Source organism: Lonchura striata, chromosome 12, assembly GCF_046129695.1.
Source record: "Lonchura striata isolate bLonStr1 chromosome 12, bLonStr1.mat, whole genome shotgun sequence".
Classification (NCBI taxonomy): domain Eukaryota; kingdom Metazoa; phylum Chordata; class Aves; order Passeriformes; family Estrildidae; genus Lonchura; species Lonchura striata.
In genome coordinates, this window is record NC_134614.1 from 17,828,867 (window position 1) to 17,845,953 (window position 17,087).

The following is a 17,087-nucleotide window of genomic DNA, read 5'->3' on the forward strand; positions in this document are numbered from 1 at the left end:
GAAAGAACAGCCCACAGAGGCTGCAATTCAACAGCCATTAGCTTGATTCACTGCAAGGATCTGTTTTTCTTAACGCTTCTTTAAAAGGGTTGTTCCTCCAGCTTGTGGCCTGTGACAGATTTTCTTCACAGGCTTGAACGTGAACTTTTTTCTGCAGGGCTGCCAGGACAGTACAGGGTCATAGAATGGTTTGGGTTGAAAGGAACCTGTCTCAGTTTAAATCCATTCCCCCTTGTCCTAAACACTATATGTCCTTGTAAAAAGTTCTTCTTCTCCAGCAATCCTGCAGGCTCCTCCAGGTACTGAAAGGTTGATAAGGTCACCAAAGAGCATTCTCTTCTCCAGGCTGAACAATCCCAACTGTCTCAGCCTTTCCTCACAGGACAGGTGTTCCATCCCTCTAATCATCACACCCCTTCACCACAGTAACAGTGAAGGACAAACCTGGCTGAAAACATCTCCTGACAAAGAAAAAGAGGTTAAAGGGAATGCTGATAAATTGGCTTCTATTTCTGAAAACTCAGTGCTTTTCCACACGCTGGGTCAATGGTATCTATTTTAGAGCAACCACACAGGATTCTGAATTAATTTGCACTAATGAAGCACCACTGGTTTCTGAGGAATGAGATAAGGTTTCACTTGGGTAGCAGAAGGGAGACATCTCAGAACTAAGAAGGTACCACACAAAATCAAGGGAAAATGTACAGTTGCTATTGCAGGTTTATGTGCTCTGCAGTAAAGCAAAGAAATTTAGAGGGAAGCAATAGTTAAACCTGGGGGTTGGAATTTTTAAACACCTTTCCTACTCTTTCACTGCTGTGTACAAGCCAGCTGAGCATAGCAGTGCTCAGATCCAGCTTCAAGTCTAAATTTCCATTTGGCCATTACAGCACAAAAAACGCACTCTAGCAAAAGTCAAGAGGCTCCGTTAAGTCAAGCCGGGGAGATTTGCCAGATTTTCCCATTTCCTGCCTTTCATCAGATCTAAACCACACAACAACCCCCACACACTCCAACGTCTGGTTTGCGTCCACTCGGAGAGTCTCGGCATCACCTCTGGCTGTTTTCTTAAAAAATAATCGAGGTACAATTTCATGTGAATATTTTAATTAATCAGCTACCATGGAAAGGTGTGGAATGGGTATTCTGCCTCAGCAAAGTCACTGGTACCATTGCTGTTTGCATCTCATTTCACTATATGATTAAAAGCAGCTTAATAGGAAACAATAATTCAAGAATAATTCACTGAGCCCCAGATTTGGCACTAGAGTTAGTTATTCTAAGAGAGTTCAGGAACTTAACTGAATTTTGACTTTTGGGATATTGATCATGTGCTTCAAAGGGGGACAAGCCCAACAGTCCAGTGGGAGCATGAGCATTATGATGGGGGAAAAGCCAGCCCACAGGCTTCCTCCTTCCCACTCCAGATACATCCCCTTCAGGAGATGGGACATGGCAGGAGAGCATCAGACATCTTGTCTTTCAATAAATTAAATAAATCAGGACTTGTAGTAACAGTGTCAAAGACTGAATAGGTGAGAAGTATAATCAGTTAGATCCCAGAGATCACTCCCACCCCCCAGTCCACACCACGTACAGCCAGCAGGCTGAGGACTGTGTCACTAAGCTGTTTTACCCCACCCTCCCTCCTGCCCCATCCCAGCCACGGGAGTACTGCTGGTCAGTGGCTTCCCTGGTCAGAAAAGCAAAGGATGAAAACAACACAGGTAGCCTATCTACTCAGTAGTGATGTCCCCAAACCAGGACAATTTTGCACCATTAAAACTTGACCATCTCTAGGTGTGGTGTTTCTGCCACATCCCTGGGCAAACTGTACAAAATTCAAGATCTTGTCTTTGAGATATTCAGCTTTTTCCCCCCTCATTAAAAGCAGATGATTAACAGCTTTAATTACAATTTTCTTTACATTAGGATATGTTGTTTCATGGGAACAATACCAGTGTCCTAGGAGTGTCTTTCCACTTCTATGATCAGGTTTCCATGACTTCTTCACATAGGTCTCACTTACTCAACTTTATTTTATCATCTTCCAGCTCACTATAATTAAAATAATTCCCCATAGCAAAAATTTAATATCAGAATGTACATTTCAAATGTGAGATGAAATTGAAAAAAAAACCATTTCCCCCTGCCACACTCAGAGCAGAGCAGCACAAAGCGAGACAACGCACGTGTCAGCGCTTGCCTGTGCCTGCAGTGACCACAGTGACAATGTGGGTGCCACAGTGGCACGCTGGTGGCTGTTGGAGAGGAGCAGGGCCATGGCTGGCAGCTCCTGCCAGCAGCAGCTCCTTAGCCCCTGCCACGGGAAGTGCAGCAGAGCCTGCAGATGCTCAGCACATTGGGGTGTCACACACCTGGACGTGGCGTGGCACCTCCTCCAAAGGGAAACCCATTAGCTTGGCTCTGGCCAAGCCTCACCACCACCAAAGCCTCAGCAACAACCTGTGCTGCCTGTGCAGCCTTGCATGACTTGAGAAGAGTGCAGGCAGATTTTTTTTAGCAAGAATAAATTAACACCAATCACTGTCTGGAAATCCCGTCTTCATTCATGAGCCTTTCCATCTTGCTCCCATCCCAGGTCTGCGGGCTTGTCTCAGGGAAGAATCTGCCCCGGTGACTCAGAGATATCACCAGCACTGGGGTGGAAACAACGAAGCCAGGATGGCTGACAGCATGACTGCCTTGAGCACGGAGGGTGAATAAAGGAGCTTTTAAGCAGCTGCAGCTCGAGGACAGGGAGGAAAGGCAAGCGGGAGCCAGCCGGCAGCCAGGCTGCTGCAGGAGGCACGGGCTGGGGAGCATCGGCAGGGCTGCACTGCACAGAGCTGCACACAGAGCTGTCCTGTACTGGGGCCAGGACGGCGGGAAGCAAATGGGGAGAAAAAGAACATTTCCTGGTGTCAGATTTAGCTGGAAAGGAGCCTGCCTTGAATTGACTTCACATGGTACAAAGCAGCAACGTCTTAGAAACAGACTGAAAAATTTCTTCTCCTCAAGGCCAGCGAAGTTACATGATGGATGTGTTTTATTTTGCATTGGCTGTTTTTACATGGTGCTCCTGGCACATTGGGCAAGTCCTCTCCTCAGAGGAGACTTTAAGTCCATTCCCAGTCACATCTTTACCCACATACTGGTGCAGGTGGAAGGTGCAAATAGATCCACCACCCTGCACCAGCCCTTTTCTCCCTACAGATGAGAAAGGCAAACAAAGGAAATCTGAAGCAAACAGGAGCCAAACATACAAGCAGAGACCGTGGCTTCAAAGTACCTCTTGCTTGGGATGATGAAGTACACTCCCAGCTTTGGTCCACCTACGTGGATCTTGACATGAAGCCAACTGACCTGCGAAGGTCTCTGGGATGAGGTAGTCCCTTGTTGTACTACCCTGTTAGCAAAGCACAGCCTCTGCCATCTCTGAAGCCTCCTGCAGCCCCTTTCATCTCAGCAATGGCACCAACAAAAAGCTAAACCGTGCTGAAAACACTAGTGCTGTGCTAGAGGCTCTTGAGAGGGCTGCGAGTGTGACCCCAGCTTTCTGAAGAGAGATGACGTCTCCCTGCTGTGAAAAACCAGCAGACTCCAACTGGGGAAATCATGAGCAGAGCTGAAAATCAGTGAAGAGAGATGGAGGGCAGTCTGTCACCAAGACAAAGAGGGTCCTTGCCAATAGGATGTAGCTCCAGAAAAGGAGCCAGGTAAGCTGGCCTCTCCCAGGGAACAGCCTGTGTGTCTGGCTTTTGGGATGGGACTCCCTAAGATGTTGAAGGCAGCACACCCCTGCCTGCAGGAAAAGCTCCTGGCCACAGGGCTCTTCTCTTCCTGTTCAGTGGGTGGGCATGCAGAACATAACAACAGCAAAGAGCACCAAGGCAAAGCCTGCCCAGGCTGGGATCCACAGATATTCTGAGAAAGGGCAGTGCCCAATGCCTCCCAGCAACAGCAGCAAGGAAGGCAGAGTTTAAAATTGTGGCAGAAATGTTAAAATTCCTCTCAGACAAAGAAGCAACTAAGTAAACAGCCCTTATCATCCACCAGCAAGTCCTTATCTCTGCTTCTCACTTGTTTCTTCTGGGATGGAAATAAATGGGCTGTATCAGGGAGCAGCTCCCTCTCCAGACAATGCGAGGAGCCGGAATGCCATGGCCGTGCACGGCCATGCGACGCCTCTGCTGTGCTCCCTGATACAGGATTTGCATGCATTTGTGTACACATTAACATGCAAGGTTTGGAATCCCTCAAAAAGCAATTGTCTGCTCTGCTCAGAAGGGGTGTGTAAATGCAGATGGACAATTCCCTTCTCACTTGGCTTAAGGCATACGTGGCAGCCTGATCTCTTTCCAGCATCGTGCCATCATTCTGACTGCAATAAGGCTTTTGGGTCAGCTGCCAGTCAGTAAACCACAAAACCCCAAGACCTCTTGGAAAAGGGAGAGGAGGCTCAGGATTTGGGGCAGCTCCTATGACCTCTGAGTCTCTTAACAAGGGTGTCTTAATATCCCTGCCTGTTGTCTCCTTCCCTCAGTTGAGAGTTAATGAGGCATCTTCCCATCCCAAGTGAGCTCCAGCTATACAGATCTGTTTCTCCATACCCCACAGGCAGCACAAATATTTACTTAAATGGAAAAATTAACAACTCTTCACTGCAATGGGGAGAGCCCAGCAGTTTTTCTCCAGCACAGGGAAACTGAGGCATGGAAAAACCACAAACAGCACCCAGCTGTGGCTTCCCCATGGACTTCCTAAACATCAGAGGAGCCCCAAGCTTTTGTGCTCAAAACAGACAGTTCAGGCTGAAGTTCTGACTCCTTCCCCAACTTCTCTAACACTGTCTTTTGAACCAAATGGCCCCAGCAGCCCCCATTCAGCTGCTGTCCAGGGCCTCCAGGCCCATGGATCTCAGTGACAAAGGGGCATCTCTCCAGACAGAACATTTCTGCAACTTCCTAGCTCTTCCAGTCACTGCAGGTGAAAAAACCCCTAACCTATCAGTGGGAAAGAGCTACAGACTCTGTGTTACCTGGGTTGAAAAGGAAGCTTAGCAAAAGCTTTTACCTGCCCACAGTGGTGCAGGAGGAGGTGAATTAGACATGGGTACCTATAATAGCAGAAATTCAAAGTCTGAGGACAAGGTGCCCTTGGTGGCCTGCAAGGACAGTCAAGGGATGCCAACATTCAGTTGACACAACATGTTGTGGGAACAGCTGGCTTGATAGATCAACATCAGGTGGTAGCAACAGAGTTGGCAGAACACTAATGTCAGGAAAAAGAGAAAGAGAGAAATAATCCAGCAACCAAAGTGGTTGCATCCTACAGATACAAGTCCCTCAGATCCCAAAGGCCACAGGAAAAGCACGTGTAGCCACCCATTTGCATGAAGGTCCACATTAGGTATGGAAACACTAAGAGGATGGAGGAGTTGCAAATCAGATTCTTCTCCATCTTCCCCATCCATGTTTTTGTCTCCCCCCCTCAATTTGCTCAAGGCAAGTCAACTTTCTTTACAGTATTGTTTTATTTGTAGTTCTGCCTTGACCCCTGCAGTGCCCACAGCAGCAGTTGTGAAGGCATCCAGGATGGCATTGAAGCTTTTATGACAAAGCCCATTTCCACTCCTGGAAAAATTCTCCTCTAGCTGATTTGTCCATGCTTGGCCTCAAGCTGGAGACTAATTTTAATTTTAAAACTCATCCTTTACCAGTGCAACAGCTATTCTTGCTTAATTAAGAAAAAGAAGAATAAAAAAAAGAACTATCTCCAGCACTGCCAGTTGCAGCCAAATATGAGCAAAAGCAGCCTTTGAGGATTTTCCATTTGTTCTGCTTCCATCCTGAATCAGGACCATTCCTTTCACAAGCAGGTAGAACATCTGCCCGTGGGGTTCCACTGCCCTGTCCCTAAGCCACTGCTTCCCTGAGGCACAGCCTGGGGCAGCCTCCAGGCTGCTCCCAGTCCTGCTGTGGTCTGAGGCACCACAGGGCAGAGAACAACCACCAGCACACCAGAGGCAGACCAAGAAATGAGAACAAAACACAACACAATGGACAAACCCCCAAATTCCTCATCTGATCTGTCTGGTGCCCTCTTAGGCAAACAAGGAATCACAGAACCACAGACCAAAGCTGTGGTCAGACTTTTCAGCAACACCCCAGGATGAGAATGAAAACACGACCAATCTTTCCAGTCTGTGGCTAAACCACAGTGGGGGATCTGGGGTGCATCACAGGCTATTTTGGAGAGTCCAGGGGTACCCCAGTGCTCTGCAGTGAACACAGGTCCTTGCCTGGGCTCCAGTTTCTCCTTGTGAGCTGGGTAAGAGCAGCAGGGTGTTGAAACACCCTCCTGACCTGAGCCACACTGCCAGGCGGCTCCCATGAGCCACAACCCCTGACACAAACTGTGAAAATTCTGATGCATAAAGATGAGATGGTTAAATTAAAGGATATTAATAACTCAGCATCTCTCAGAAGAACCCTCAACTTGGATCTCTCAGAATATTTTGAAAAAGATTCAATTTTTTTTTTTTTTCATAATAGAGGTTAGACAGAAGTGGGCAAAGTGCTATACCCATGTGAGCTGCAGATCAAGCAAAAGGGAGAGAGGAGAGGCAAAAAAAGCTGCAGTGAGCCCCAGCCTGTTGCCCAGCCATGCTACCAGGAGAAAAGGCATCCAACAGGCTGCTCCCTCACATCCAAGATGATGGAGGCAGTCTGCCAGCTCACAGGCTTACCGCTACTCTCAGCATATTTATATTAGGGTTGTTTTTTTCCCTCTTAAACGTCCAGCTCTTAGCATACAGAAATAGTAATAACCACATATTTTTCCCCAGTCATGGAGAAGAAATGCAAACCACTAGTTTACAAGTTGAAGAGAAGAACAGGCTCAGCAGCAGCAGTAATAACCCTGAGCTGGTGGACAAACAATGTGAAGCCAAGCTCATGATTATAAATGGCAGAAGGTACAGGACAGGCAGATGCAGGGGCTGTGGACACCCCAACCCCACGGATCCCAGAGACCAAAGGGGCCTCTGGCTGATGGGGAGGGACAGGGGAGGCAGTGGAGGAGCAGGCACAGCTGGGCCCTGGGGAACTCTCCCTCTGGGCTCCCCATCCAAGAGCCAATGTGGGTCTGTGTGACAAAGCCCTGCCCTACCTTGAAGGTTATCTTGTCAGATTTTAATTATGGCATTGGGTGGCTTTTCAGCCTAACAAGATGCAGAGCTGTATCACAGGAGGTCCCTTCTGCTTTGTTCTTAACTGAAGATGGAAATGCCAAGCCTGGGGTTCTGGATCCAAACACAGCTGTCCACTGAGAAACCCATCTCTGTTCAGCATACAGATCTTCACTGTTTTCTTAAGTTTTAATAACTCTGGGTTCTCCATAGGCAATATTTATCATCTTCCTGCCCCACTCTTTCCCCCATCCCATTCCAGGCTCCAAGCCATCACTCCAGACTAGCTAAGCTAAGTGAGTTCCCAGCGACCTGCCCCAGGGCTGTACACGCTGTTTTAAGGGCCTTCACTTGTATTTGCAGCATGACAAGCAGAAACCACGGGAGCCAGTAAACATCCTGCAATCCAAGCATCTCGCAGGCCATACATCCTAAAGGAAAAAAACCTGGCTGATGGGCAAAGCACTCAGAAGCAGGATGAGCGAGGCTGAAAATTGTCATTATTCCAGAAGTTAAGGCTCACACGGCTCCCCTGAGGCTGGCAATACTGACCCGCTTGTGAAAGCAAACACTGCCAGCCTGATCCGTGCCCGTGCTGGCTGAGCCCGAGCCAGGCTGCCAACAGCAAATGCGCAAGGCTGGGTCATTCTGCTAAACTGAGTCTGGCTGGCAGAAAACACACAACGGGAGAAGATTAAAATACGAAGCAAAACATAATCTTGTTAGCTGCAGACAGTTTTACTTTAACAATCTTTATCACAGGCTCAAGCCGGCACCCTTATAAACACAATGCAGTGATGCGAGACACATAAGTGCTCCCACAGCAGGCGAAATAATCGCCGAATGAAAGTAAGTCAGATAAGTTACAAGATAAGAGAGCTAAAACTGAAAGGATGACACTGCATCTGGTGCAAATAATTATTTTGGCATTATTCTGTCCAGCGCTAATCCTCAACTGCTCAAAAAGATTCAATCACTGTTTAGCACCGCCAAGGAATCATGACTAGAAAACAAAGAATAACTGGATTAAAATCTTTCCGCGGTCACAGGTCATGTCTGTGTCACATCTGCTTAAAATGTTCCTTCAAGGGGCAGGAAAAGAAAGGAAATTGGACTTGAAAAGATTGCACTGAAAAACATAACCCCCAGGTTGCAGTTCTGGGCTGGTTTATAGTTTGCCATTCTGGCATGAACAACAAGGGCTTAGAAAGATTATTACTTTAAAACTTCCTATTCTCAGGAAGGTAAAACCACCAAAATAAACATCTGAACGGCAACGTCCTCATTCACAGCCCCAGCCTCCATGCAGTCTGCATGAAGAAAATGTACAGAGAACCGAGGCTTCGAGGGGCTGCATTTACCACAGCAATACAATTAACACGGAGAGATGAAGATTTTTTCAACTCCTATTAGAGCCAGCTGAGCCTTCCTGATTATTTTTAAAACGAGACCTCCATTACAATAGCATCAGCATTTCACCCTGACGTCCTGCGGCTGCAAAATACAATTTAACAATTAACCTTTTACATCCATAAACACAGAGAACAGCAAAGGCTGGAAAAACAGCGCAGTCCCTCGCAGCTCACCAGCAGCAGCACACTGAGCAAAGTTAGCACTGCGTGCATCCATAGAATGCTCCTTATTCCTCCTCCTCGTCCTCCCTTCTACTTTCTATCCCTTCTAAAAACCCACGACAAATCTGAAGTCGCTGGCCAAAGGCAGTTCCTTACCTGTTCCCACTGGCGATGGGAGCGCAGGAGGGAAGGATGTCCGGAGCTGCCCAGCTGTCCTAGCTGTGCCCGGTGCCTGCGGGCTGCTGGCAGGAGCAGCCGGAGCACCGCAGAGCCATAAAGCATCCCTCGCTCCCGGCTCGGGGCTCTGTGGAAGCCTTTCCGAGCAGGCACACACCGACCGCGGCGCGTTCCCCAAGGAAAGCTGCCCTGGAAGAACGTGCCTTTCCTGCCCCGCGTCTGCAGCTTTCGCGTCAATTGCCTGGCTTTGAAACCCGGCTCCGGAGGGTCCCTCCCTCTCTGCTCCCAGCGCGAAGGGATCCAGCAGCTCCCCCCTCCAGCCTGCCTTCCACGGAGTGACCCTCGGAGGCGGCGAGAGGATGTCCAATTTGCTCGCCGAGCGCAGGGCATTAACGAGGAGCGATGCAGCCCGCGGAGAATAATTGCCGGCGCGGGAGCGGCGCGGGGCTCTGCTGTTGCATTGCTCTCCTCTGCTGCATGTTAATGAGCAATGATGTCAGCAAGCCAAAGTCACCGCATCCCACCCGGGCCGGCGCCACGGCCCGGCCACCCGCCCTGTATTTACATGGAAATCAGCCCGCTCTCCGAAATCAATAAATCCCGTAGGCTGCTCGGGCAATGGGAAAGGGGAAAAAAAAAAAAAAATCCTCCTCGCTCGCTTGCGTGTTTCAAAGAGTTGGCTGCGCACCAGCAGCCTAAATGGAATGGTGTGAAGACACTAATTATCCTTCCCTTCTTATTTGATGCTGATCGAACCTCAACTTGCTGTCAAACTTCAGGTACCGCTTCTTACGTACGCGGGCTATTAACGCAATGATCCGCTGGCTCAGAGCAACAGATCATTTTTCTCCTGGCTTTCAATGCCTTCTCAATTATCTTCTACACTAGTTTGATTCCCTACTGGCTTTCAGACGCAGCATGTCTGTGACCAGCAGGGTAAATATTCTGGGGAATACAAGTTATTAGCGGGGCATTTTGGTCACTGCATATTTTAATACATTTTCTCTCACATGGCCACGACAGATGAACGATTCACACCTTTTTATGTGTGTCTCAGGTGAGTACTGCGAGCCCCAGGAATACACCACCTCAATGGGGATGCTAAGCCTCTTCCCCCTGTGCTTACCCTTGGAAAAGAAACCGCAGAGAAGGAGCTACACTGCCAAATATCTTCTGCTGCTCTTTATGTTCGTTGTTTGGGAATTCGGTGGTCACAAATGAATCATTCGAGTCGTCTGGAGGACAACGTACTTCTCAGTTTTTAGCATTTGCAAAAAGTGCGTGAAATTAAACAAACTCCTTTCTGTGGACACAAAAAAAAAACCACAGAAAAGAAATAAAACTGTTCCCAACACATAGTGCTTCTTGTTGAGGAATTCACCTGGTCCAGGTAGCTGGGCTGGCAAACTGCAGATTGAGATGCAGACTGAAATGCACTTTAAACTCTGGGTGGGACCCCGAGACAAGAGGCCATGAACTACCAACCTTTGGGATAACAAAGGACATGAAGATGGGGGATGCTGCCAGGATAATGGACATTGAGAGACACTGCAGGAACTGGGAATTGCTGACCTTTTGGATAACAAAGGCATTGAAGACCAGTGATGCTAGTGAGGTGGATGGACAGGAAAAGGAGAGCAGGACCCAGAAGATGACTGGGGGGAAGGGCTAGACTTGCAGCTGGGTAGACTGGGAGAGGATAAAAGCCCAGGAGTTCCTTTCTTGGAGGGTTCTCAGAGGCACCAGCTTGGGCTACGTCTTTGTTGCTGATCCAGGAATAAATGGCTTTATGGAACAGGACATCTGAGACTGCTATGGGAAACTTGGGGCTGAACCGGTGAGGAAACCTGGTCTGGCTGTGAGTGGGGTGTGTGGGGATGCCAAGTGGGGCTCTAGGCTGAGCCTGCCACCATGAAGGGACTTCAGTTCCAGAAGTCAAAATCTCTGGCCTTGGGACTGTGACTGCCAGAGAGTTTCCTGAATGGTCTGGCTGAGAAGTTTCCTTAACATTCTGTTGCACGCTCCTGACTTTTGATGCCTAACTCCAGATTTCGGAGGCCTTGATTTTGGCAATATTAGCTATGTTTACAGAACACAGAAGGATGCAGAAACTACAGCTGTGAGTCTTTCTGCAGCCTCAAATGCCTTAAATTGTTATTATTAAGGCTCATAAATTAGGTTTAATTACATGGAATTACACTCAAAATCTCAAGGATGAGATCTGCAGCTGGGACAAACCAGCCCAGCTCTAAGAGCCTCCCCAACTTACTCGGCCAAGTGGGACAAACCAAGAATGTGCAGTGATCTGAACTCTTCCTTTTTTTCAGTCATATTAAGTCTGAGCAGCAAGTTCAAGAGTTGAGCACTGACTCTTAGTGCATCCAGCCATATCAGACCTTCCTTTCACACAGCAGGGGCTTCTGCTAGAGATGGCTGAAGTGCTGAGGATGGTCTCTTTCAACTCCTCCAATTACAAAGAGCAATAGAACGTGTAGGAAAAATCTTCCCTGATCCTTCAGCTTCCTAAACTGGCCCATTTTGCCCCTTCCAGCCTGAATCAGCCTTGCAGGCAGGCTGTCAATCTTGCCTCTCTGTGGTTCATGTGCCATGGCCCCAAGATGATTTACTTTTCCTCTTACACTCAGAACATGTTAATTACAACACAAAGGGAATGAGACAAAACTGAATTGGGCAGAAGCAAATAAAGAAGCCTGCTTATAAAATGATAATGTTGAGCAGAAATGACGTGTGTTCCTTGGAAACAAATCCCTAAAAGAACACAGCAGTGACTCGGGGCTACAAACGGCACAAGGAACACGTCCTACTCCACTGGGCACGTCCTGTAAGCACTCATTTTCACCCAACACAAATAAGAATGCCTACTTTATCAACATTAACTTCCAAGGAGGAAAGGCCCTTTACCTGCAAGTACTTTTCTCAATTTGTGCTCCAAGGGTCTCCATCAGCCAGCCTCACCCTTGGGAAAGGTTGGCAAGGCATGAGTGTCCAGCCCCACACTTCTTGTACAACACCCACCCTCTGTGCCATCATCTACAGCAGCTTCAATCACCCTGCAGCAGCCTGACATGATCCCACCCCAGGGCACGTGGCAGTGTCATCCCCACACAACCAACCACCATAAAGGTGAGTTCTGCTTGGCTTTCTTGGCCATCTGATCATCTGCACAAAGGGATCATTCCAGGAACTGCAAACTTTTCAGTCTAAGTTCATCCACAAAGATAAAATGGGTGTGAGAATGACAAACTAAAGTAAAAGATTAGTAAAAGACCAATGTCTGTAACACTTCAGCTGCAGGGCTAGATGTGAGCAGAAGAGCTTTGTGTCTCCAAACAGAGTCTCTGACTGTCATTGCTCCTGACAGACTTCTTGTTCCAATACTTGCAAATCTTAATATTCACAAAATCCAACGAACAGCCTCTTCTGAGACAAGAAATCAGATCAGAAGCTGTGTAACGTTTGGACACACAACTGTCTCAGGGAAATGGAAATGAGCCTTCCTGCTTTGAAAGCTGCCGGTTTGCTGGCAATTGCTCCATATTACTGTTACCCACTGTGAGGCTTGTGAAAAGGTCATGTGTTGGAATAACTCCAGAAGGCACACAAGATTTCTTGACGGATTCTGCACATTATGCAGGTGAAATGGGTGTTTCATTAGGTAGCAAGGAGAATGCTGAGCTGGTGGGGCACATTATGAAAGGTTAGGTGAAGGACTTGCACCATTACAGGGATGGATGCTGACAACTGCCGGCAATGAAGCAAACGACCACAAGTAAAAAGCAACTAAAATAAAGATCAAGAGCAGGAAGCCCCTGCTTCAGTGCAGAGGTGTGAGACAGACAGCTCTGCTTGTAAATGTAGCACCATCTTTCTTCCCTTTGTTGCTAGTTTTAATGACAAGGAGCCAAACCCAGTCAGCTCTAAACTTTCTGCCATTTGCACAAACTCAGACCTATGGCTAATTTAACAAATCATTGCAAGAGCCCATGTTTCATAAATGCTGTGTTTTATCATCTTGATGTATTGATTGTCTGTCAATCAATAGAGTTCCACGTGACAATGTTGACTCTCCTGATGACAAGGGCTGCACAGCAGAGCCACACACAGCAACAGCAGACTGGTGTCCTCAAGGTCACTGGGCTACTAACCTGATGAATGTCAGATCAAGTGGCCTTTCTGAATTATTTAGTGAGCATCTCTGCTGCAGCATACCAGGGCACTGCACAGCACTGCTACCTTGGGATGTCACAAGAGGCTTCAGACTGCCACCCCAAAATGCTGTCCACAGGGACACAGACTGTCCCTTGTACATCACACACCACCAGCCTGTCCTGGACTGGGGGTTGCAGGTCCCCACCACCACCACCACTGAGCCCATCCTGGCTCACAGCCACAGGCATAGCAATAGATTACTTTCCCATCGCTCTTTCTGACCACAGAAATGCAGAATTGGACACTGCAGTGGGTTTTTTCTGCACTGTTCCCACACTCACCCTGTAATTTGCAGAGCAAATCCCCACTGGCAGAGCCAGCGCTCCCAGCCCAGTGCCAGCAGAGGATGAGCCCAGTGTGGTCCCTGGGCACAAGGCAGTGATAAACAGCAGAACAGCAGGCTGGAGAGGGCACAGCTTTGCAAACACTGGATGGGAAAGGCAAGATGACTGCAAAAAGCTGTTAGTGACAGGGAAGGGAAATGACCCTATGTGGCAGGGTACAGCTCCACTGTGCTCAGCCAAATACCTGGCTGTTCAGTAGACATACAAGCATGTGCCCAAGGTATGGGGAAAGCTCCTTGGAGAATCTGAGTCATGAAATACAGATCAGGACTTCAAATGTGGATGAGTTTTGTTTTTTATTTACTCTTTTTGAGCAAGGCAGCAAATGCTTCCTCACAGCTCTCAGTGCTAGAAGCAGGGATGCCTTATCACAAAGAAAAATGAGATACACAGAGAGGCAGGGAGACCAACATCAGAGGCAGACCATTAATCCCCAAACTTGGCCTCCTCCACTTTTCCTCAGGGTTGCCATTTGTACCTTCACGTGGCTGCTGCCTGAGACCAACCACAACAGACCCAGTGCTCCAGCTGTCACCACTGCTGCCTTCCACTCATTTTTGGCAGAGCCATGGGTAAGGATTTGTGCTGTCAGTCTGCAAGGAGGAATTTAGTTTTTAAAACACCATTGAGCCCAGCAGTAGCTGACGCAGAAGGGGAGGTACAGCCCATACACACTGCAGCTGATTCTGGAGACAATTTTCTGTGTTTCCTGCCAACCCACCCAGCGAGACAGGCCTGACCCTGGCTGGCACCCTTTGGTGCACAGCCAGAGCTGGAGAGTGAGGTGTGGCCATGAGCTCGTGCTGTGCTGCCCATGTCCTCTGGCAGCATTGAACCACACAAATGCAGGGATGATCAGCACACTGTTGATAATTCCTGCATTTGAGCATTGCACTGAGCATCACTGCCTGGTACCCCAATCCCCTCCATGGCAAGGCACCCCAAAAGCACCCTCACCCACTGAGCATCCCTACCCCTGCACACCCTGGTGTGACACACAGAGCACACCAACAACAGGGTTTCATCAATCACTATCTCTTCCTTTCTCTCTCTTTTTTTTTTTAATCACCTTAATGTAAGAAGCTTTAGAGAGCTTAACACAATAAGGCTTTCATAGCCTCCAGCTTCAACTTGGCACTAATATGTTTTTTACTTTTATATGTTGAAATCAAATTTGTAACTGAATGTGAAGAATCCAGATGCTCCTGTGGTTTTCTCCCCTTTGCTAGCCTGATAGGCTTCTCATCTGAAGACTTTAATTGTGTCCTTTAATGATGTCTACAAAAGCCTCATTAAAGCAGTCTATCGTAATTTAAGCTAAATAAACTCAACACAGTTATTTTTGTAATTATATCTTTTTCTTGGGTCCTTTCCACAAACAATAAAGTGTTCACTGAAAATACATTACAAAGGAAATGCATAAATCTTCAGCTTATCTGGTGGTATGTTGTCCAAAGATCTAAACCTTTGATCAGCTACAAATTAATTTTCCATTTACACAAAACAGAAAATATATTTTCAGGATAACCAACTAATCCTGCAAGTCTGCATTGACATGTGCCTTGGCAGCAGCTCAGGACTCCCTCGCTGCTGCCCTTCTCACTGCCTGATGCTGTCAGGGTCGCTGTCACATCAGATGATTTTTATTTTATTTTTTGGCTTCAAACCTGTCTAACAGGGTGTTTCGGGTCAGTGGTTATGTACTGAGGATTTCTTGCCTTAAGTCACTGAGCTCTCCTCTGCACTAAGTCATGCACTGCTTGGCCCCACCACCAAAGCTGTGCATTTCCCAGGACCAGGGGAATTGACCATCTCCATTCTCAGAGGCCAGTCTTGAGCCAGCCCAGTCCTGGACAAGTGACACAAGCCTGGTATTTACCTCCTTAAACCAGGCTGTGCACATCTGCCCTGGCTGCCAGCAGGATTTCAGTGCTTCCCTCACTTTAGCTGGCACCACAGGAGCCCCTGCTGCCAGTCAGGTCCTGCAGGGCTGCACAAACCTCTGTCCCCTGACACCAGCAAAGGTCTGAGATGGCCACGCTTCTACTCCCAGGAGACACAGAGCCATGTAAGAGAAAAGACCTGTTTGCACCCAAACTGTGTTAAATGCACAGGGTGGTAGCAAATTCAGCACATTCTTGGATCTAGCCAATTCTCTCATATGATGTCAGGGAGGGAATCATGCACATTCGATCATGAACAAAGAGTCTTCAAGTCTTAAATTTCCTTAATTCTTAAATTTCTGCAATGTCTTCAAGTCTTAAATCTCCCAGTATATCTGCAAGCACAGGGAGATCAGACATGGTCAGGAATGCACCTGGCTCCTCACCTCCCAGCACAACAGTGGGAAAAAGGGTTTTTTCCCAAATGGGTTTTTATTTCACAGCTTAGAGGAAGTGGCCCTGGATGATATAAAACCAGCTAGTGCCAGCAGATGGACTGGCATGTGCTGTTTCAGTACACCCTAAACTCCAACCTTAATTTAGAAAGAAACCCCAAAACATAGAAAACAGTAAAATTCTGAAAAGTGGCATCTCTATTTAAGCTTGGATGGTTTCCTAGCACCAACCCACTTAGGATCATGGCCCAGTGCCCCTCCTGGAATGCACAGAGAGGGTTGTCCTGTCTTAGGCAATGGCAAGGTTCCCAGCCTGGCTGTCCCACTGGTTGAAGCTGGATGGAGCTCCAGTGTCCTCCAGACAGCCTGGCAACTGCACACACATGACAGGAGATGTTTGCTATTCTTCCCTTTGTTTTAATTGGTAATAACAACTTGTTATCATTGCTTGACATTTGTTCATACTTATGAATAAATTGCTTCCTTGAATGATATGCTGAGATTACAACAGGCTTTCTGTGTTTCTGTTGGTTTTAGTAGCTTGTAACAAACCATGAAATTCATTACTCTTGCCACAAGCACCCACGAGATGTGCCAATCAGGGTGTGATTTATACACAGCTCAACTCATGGAAATTAAAAGCTTTTAATGTTGCCTGCAAGAAGTCCAGGGTTTGAAATTTTATACAGCTGAATTACAGAAAAAGAGAATCCCAGATGCAAGCCACTGCATTGTTTTATCTGCCTCAGGGCTCAACATTAAAGTCAGAGTAAAAATAATTCACTAGATATTAATTAAGTGTGTAATTTGGACAGCCTTTTTAGTGATAAGCCTTCTGGCCTGCAAGTTACTTCATTCTCATCTGTTTTTAACTGCTTTGAAGCTATTAAATGGATGGTATTTAACAGCAAAACTTCTCCGCTACAATATAATTCGTCAAAGAATTCTCACTGAAAGGAATCACACGAGAACAGCCTGTGCCTCACCATCCTTAATGGGAATGGGCTGTCAGTCATACTCCAGTCCCATCTCTCCATGCCATGTCAAGCCTTGTACATCAAACCCAATACACAAATCGCCAGCTCCATCAAGATCATTAGAGCTGCTCATCCTGTCAGGGAAAGGTCATCCCGTCACTGCCTGCTCCAAACACAGCATCAATCACAGCCCTCATCAAAGGCGGCCTGGCAGCAGCTGGGAACCTGCATCCCTTCCTCCTGCAGCAGCTTGTC

At 47.5% G+C, this 17,087-nt stretch overlaps 1 protein-coding gene across 3 annotated transcripts in view; it reads right to left on the reverse strand.

The window, feature by feature from the left end:
* The window catches only part of PRICKLE2 (prickle planar cell polarity protein 2), a 103,371-nt gene that overhangs the window by 32,800 nt on the left and 53,484 nt on the right, over positions 1 to 17,087 (reverse strand). Inside the window, exon 1 of one of the 3 annotated variants that reach the window (XM_021537259.3) lies at positions 8,923 to 9,411. The exons of the other annotated variants lie outside the window; for them this stretch is intronic. The gene's annotated coding sequence lies outside the window, so the exon portion shown is untranslated. Of the gene's footprint in view, positions 1 to 8,922; positions 9,412 to 17,087 lie in introns of those variants that run through there. 3 annotated transcript variants of the gene reach the window in all.